Genomic DNA, 6,000 nt, shown 5'->3' with positions numbered 1-6,000 from the left:
CGGGACGGCCCCGGCCCGGCCCGGCTTGGTCCCGGCCCTCCCTCAGCCCCTCCTCAGTCCCTCCTCAGCCCCGCCTTCCCTCAGCCCGGCGCTCCCTGGAGCCCAGGCTCAGCCACACGGGGTCGGTGTGGCTCCGGTGCAGCGGCTTCACTCCCTTTCATAAGTCTACAAGAAATATTTTCCTGTGCCACACGAAAATAGCTTTTCTAGAGCTGTGAATCTTCTTGTATCACAGCCCGGCTGCTGGCTCACCCCTCCCAAATGAGCTGGCGGACCTGGGAATGCGGGGCCACTGAGAGAGCTGACATGACTGGCACTGTGAACACACTCTTATGTGGAGAAGCTCCTTTTAGGGTCACTCACTGCTTATAAACAGGGCTGGGGAAAATGATTTCAGCAGCTTTTAGAAGCCTGTTAACTAGAATTTGTTTTTATTAACTCTCTCATGTCCCGGAGCTGAGCACAGGGAGGAGCAGCCCTGTTTTGTGGCTTGGGTGGGCTTTGAGGCGGCAGTCAGAAAACCCTGACTGAGGAAATGCAGCTGAAACTTCCCAATGAGCTCAGTCGGGGCTGCTGCTTTATCCCTGTTTCACACCTCGCTGGTGAGGCTCAGAACTACACCAGAACCATTTCCATCCCATGCATGATGTGCTCTGAGCTCTGGCAGCCTCCTGGAGCCGAGCACCAGCCCTGCGGCGCACGACATTATGCAGGCCATGTTCCTGGTTTAAATATGTGTAGGTTTTTCCTTTGGTTCTTTAAATTCATTTTGGCTCAGGACACAGTTACAGTAATTTTGTCACAAACTTGTGTATGTAATATTCTGCCGGTGAAATGGCTGTATTTAAATCACAGCCCTGTTCCAAGCCTCACCTGCAAAGCAGATCTGACAGCGCAGAGTCCACGGCACTGGCGGGAACAGGCTCCCGGGAAATGTGACGCTTTGTAGAGCTGAATGGAGTACAGAGGAGAATTGCAGCCACGGAAAACAGAGATCAGTAACTGTGCCGTAAGCTGCTTCATGCAAATTTACGCTTTAGGAAAATGAGTGTTTGGAGGCTGAGAAGATGCCAGCGTTCATGCGAGAGCTGCACAGTGTGCGGGCTGCACCTGATGGCTGCGGCTTAGCGCCCCTGGGCTGAGCTGTGTGCCTCGCTGCAGCTCACTGGGCAGGCAAATGAGACACAAACCCCAGGCACTGGGCTGTGCAATCGGGACCTGCTGGGGAAACGCTCTCTGCTGAGAAACCTGTTTGGGTTTGCTTAGACTGTTAGAATTTCCTGACAGCTTAGGCTGAGCTTTCATTGATGAGCTCTCCCTGCACCAGGCATCTCAGCACTGCTGAAGGGAGACACAGGATGGACTCCCAGCCCTCCGGGGCAGCGGGTGCTCTGACACAGCCCGTGGGGTCAAGGGGAGGGCAGGCACTGCAGCTGCACAGCTGCCTCTTCCCAATGGTGTGGGAAGGGCAGCCCATGGACTGCCTGGAGCTGCAGCCTGGGGAGGCACCAAACACCAAACACCAACCACCAGCACCGTCCCTTTGCCATTCACCAGCTCCAGCTGCACCGGGGGCTACCACGCAATGCCACACTGCTTTGGGGTGGAAATGACCTTAAAAGTCATCCTATCCATAGCCCAGATTGCTCCAGGCCCCACCTGGCCTCGAACACCACCTGGACAGGGAATTTGGATTTGCAAGAGACCTTGAAATGGCTCCAACCTGGAAAGAGTAAAAGTACTCCTAAAAGTACTCGGTTAGTATACGGGTTACAGAGTGCTGGTGTCATGATAATGCTACCAAAGCGTTGTTTTAGCTGTGATGTTAAAAAACACACTTTAATTACACCAGTGTTAATAACAGAATAATTTGAATCAGACTGAGAATAAAAGTATTATTCAAAGAACTCTGGAGGAATGGGAGGATGGGGAAAGGGAGAGGAGGAAGATGTCTGCTGAAATAGGCCTTCTTATGGCAGAACTGGAAAGGGAGGAAGGAAGCACCTTGCAGAGGGGAGACTGAAAACAGCGATTTTTGTTTGATTTTAATCCTCGGTTGCTGATGTGTCCATGAGGTCCCTCCCTGCCTGTACGTGCTGGCTCTCTTGCAGGGTCAGGGCTGTTTGTGTAGCAGATTGCTTTGTTGAAGAGTGGCCATGGAATTCCAGAGGAGTTGTCAGCACACATATATCAATTATTCTCCAGAATGTTCCCCGATGTGCAGTGATTGATATGGAGATCACTGGAACATGATTCCCTCATACTGTCAGCTTTTGGAAGGCTCAGCCCTGGTGCTGTGCGTGTGCTGTGGGTCTGGTGCTCGCCAGAAGGAGAAAAGAGTTGCTGTGACCCCTCTCTGTGTGATACAGAAAGCGTGGCAGAAAGCGATGTCGTGTCTCCATTTGAGCCCTGCTCCCAGCCTGTGCTCGCATCCTGAGCAGCTGGGAAAGCTGCTCTTCCCCTTTGCTTGTTTGGGATGGAAATACATTATGCACTTGAGTTATGAATAAAAGATCAAGGGCAAATCTGTGTAATGCTTTACTCTGTGAACAAACCCGCCTTCATGGCACTCATGCTCTTTGCTGGAAGATCCTTTCTCAGGGACACTCAGCCATTTAGAGTTGCTTTATGCTTTTTCTTCAAAGGGAAAGATTTGTTAGGGCTTCCCATTCGTACGTACTGCTGGATTTGAGCAGATGAGAATTTCACTGTGTGTAATTCACACTGCTGGATCAGGGGATAATCTCTGATTTAGCTGGGTAGCACTTGTTCTTGCCTGGCTTGCCTTGCAGGGAGCTCTGGAGCTGGCTGATGGGAAGGATCCAGCCCTGCTGGAGAGGTGTCTGGGTTAGGGGGCTGGAACTGGCAGGAGTGTGGGACTGGCTCCTGCCAGGCTCTGCTCTTTGCCGTGGGTTGGGGCTGGATCGGCAGTCCTGTCTGGGAGCACCAGTGCAGGACACGGTTTCTGCCTCTCAGGGAAACCACCGGCCCTCGTGATAGACCCAGTGCAGACATTCCTTGTTCCTCTGCCATGCCACCCTTCTCAGAAACTGCCCTCTTCTCGCTGGCTTGATGGAGTTCTGCCCTGGGAAACATTGCTGGGCTCAGTGCTCAGACACGAGCCTGCTGAGAAGCACAGAACGTTACAGGGAACAGGGCTGAAGGATCCTTAGGTGGCACCTTGAAGTTATTCCTGAATCAAAGTGCAAGCCTGGAACTGGAAGTGCTGTTCTTCTTTCTTCCTTTTTTACTTTAACTATTGTGTGTAAAGACCCCACAGAGCGATTAAAGTTCTCAAGTGGCTTTTTAGGTGGAATCTTCTATCCAAAATCCAACTTGAATGTATTTTTTCCTCAGAATTACTATTTCAGTTTCTGCTTCTTTCAGTTGCTCCTTCTCCAGGCACCTCAAAGCTCTTGTGTTGTTGCTGATAAACAGCTTCCATGTTTCTCACTATGTGTGGGCGACTTGATTGGAATTTCCAGCCTGTGTGTTTCCTCTGGAGATGGGAGGTGATACACACACACTCACTCTGCTACTCCAGCCCAGGTAACACTGCCCTTTCTTTCTAGCACTCACTGCTGCTGCTTTTCAGACACCTGTTTCTAACACCCACCAAATTCAATAAAGTCACTTGTTCCATGATTTTCTGAAATGCCAATTTAGCACTTTGTCATAAGGAATGACCTCAGACCTGTGAATGATGTCACAGCATTCATGGATCGGCTTCCAGCACAGCTATGCTGGGGCTTTTGGAACACACACTTTAAGCTCAGGCTAAATTTTCCCTTGCCTGTGCTGAAGGTTATGAAGGCATCTGTCAGAAGTGAGAAGTGCTTCATCCTCCTCCTTTTGATGGATCCTGCTTTTCTCTTCCATCAGAACTGTGGTTGCTCCTTGGTGTGGTCCTGACACATATTTTACATTTAGGTCACCATGTATTTGGCCCAGATTTTAAAGTTTCACTCTGTCAAGCTGCATTTTGATGGATTTGGCCCATGGCTTGTATTTAGCTGGGGAGCATTACGTGATGCTTTTACTCCTGAAGTCATTTCATCAAAGGAAATTGTGTTACAGTGAAATGATTGGAATGTCCCATGTGAAGAAATAAAAGCAGGTGCTGAATTGCTTTCATTACTATTTGAAAAGTGCAGTTGCATTTCTAAAGCTGTTGTGATTAAAATTCTATGGGTTTTGTTCTTTTCAAAGGGCAATTCTGATGATAATGTTTCAAAAAGACTTTGAGCTTAGAGCTGTGTCTCCTGGCTAATCACAGGGAATCCGTGCCTGCTGCTCGTTAGAGCTTGTCAGGAGTCCCAGGTGTGGGTAGCTCCTGTCCCTGCTCACTGGGCACCTGCACATCCCCAGGTGTGGGTGGCTCCTGTCCCTGCTCGCTGGGCACCTGCACATCCCCAGGTGTGGGTGGCTCCTGTCCCTGCTCACTGAGCCCCTGCACATCCCCAGGTGTGGGTAGCTCCTGTCCCTGCTCACTGAGCACCTGCACATCCCCAGGTGTGGGTGGCTCCTGTCCCTGCTCACTGAGCCCCTGCACATCCCCAGGTGTGGGTAGCTCCTGTCCCTGCTCACTGGGCACCTGCACATCCCCAGGTGTGGGTAACTCCTGTCCCTGCTCGCTGGGCACCTGCACATCCCCAGGTGTGGGTGGCTCCTGTCCCTGCTCACTGGGCACCTGCACATCCCCAGGTGTGGGTGGTCTGTCCTGCTCTCTGGGCCCTGCATCCCCAAGTGTGGGTAGCTCCTGTCTGCTCTGAGCACTGCCATCCCAGGTGTGGGTGGCTCCTGTCCCTGCTCGCTGGGCACCTGCACATCCCCAGGTGTGGTGTCCTGGCCCCAGCAGTGCTGGGCTGAGCACCACCCCCAGCCTCGGGCCGTGGCTTGTTGTCACAGGGACATCACAAACAGCGACATCACAAACGCTTCCGTGCCAGTTTGAGCACCATCAGCTCTTACTGGGGACAGGGAATGGATTCCTCAAGCCCTGCCAGTATGAAAATGGATTTTAATTAGATTGCCACATATGAACTAGCACGGCCAACTTAAATGTTAGCAAAAGCTGATGCAATTCTCCCTGCTGTGAACAGGTACAGCACTGACACTCCCAGAGGCAGCTGTCGATCTCTCTGGCTGGTCACGCAGGTGTTAAATCCTGTCTGCACCGACTGCACCAGGCTCTTAAAAAAGTAATGAAGACATTTAAGCGAACATGATCTCACATCCCACCTTTAAATCCCCTGTGCAGGGGTTGTGGAGCCCTTGACCTGCACTGCTTCAGCTGCTCTGCAGAGCCACAAGGGCAGGACACAGGACTTGGGTTTTTCTGAGGCACAACCAGCACACTCTGTAGTGACACCAGATTCTGCTGGTTTGAAAATAAGGATCCTGAACTGAGAGACAGATTTTGTTCAGGAGTGCAGCAGTTGCTTCAGAATTAATGAATTGAGGTAAAAATCAACAGTTAATTGATTTACTGTTCAGCTTTCAGATTTAATTTGAAAAGTCTGTAGGTACACAAGTAATGATTTTCTGTCTTAGCCTTGAAAATTATTCTTTTGGCTATTTTCTTTTAAATTATGGCCATGTTTTTAAATTATGGCCATGATTATTTGCAGCCTCAGCTGGTGCTAATACACCAAGGTTGTGGATTCGATTCCTGTGTGGATTTACTTAAGAGCTGGACTCCATGATCCTTGACCCTTCCAACTCAGAATATTCTGTGAATCCGTGAACTTAAGTGCAGTCAGCAAAATCTACCCCTGCATGGTGACTCCATCAGAGAGAGACTTCACTAAAATTAAAATCTTTAATTTTAGCCACCTTTGAGTAAAAGGCTTTCTTTTCTCGTGTGTTATCATTCCGAGAAGAGTATTTTTGCCCAGAAGCGGTGTGAGCTGTCAGGGGGCCGTGCTGCCCCGTTCCCGCGGATGCCCGGCAGTGTGGGGTGCTCGGGGGAGCCGCTCCCGCAGCTCCTCCGCTGGGTTT

This window comes from Zonotrichia leucophrys, chromosome 13 (assembly GCF_028769735.1).
Source record: "Zonotrichia leucophrys gambelii isolate GWCS_2022_RI chromosome 13, RI_Zleu_2.0, whole genome shotgun sequence".
Taxonomy (NCBI): Eukaryota; Metazoa; Chordata; class Aves; order Passeriformes; family Passerellidae; genus Zonotrichia; species Zonotrichia leucophrys.
Note: the sequence above shows the minus strand (reverse complement) of the source record.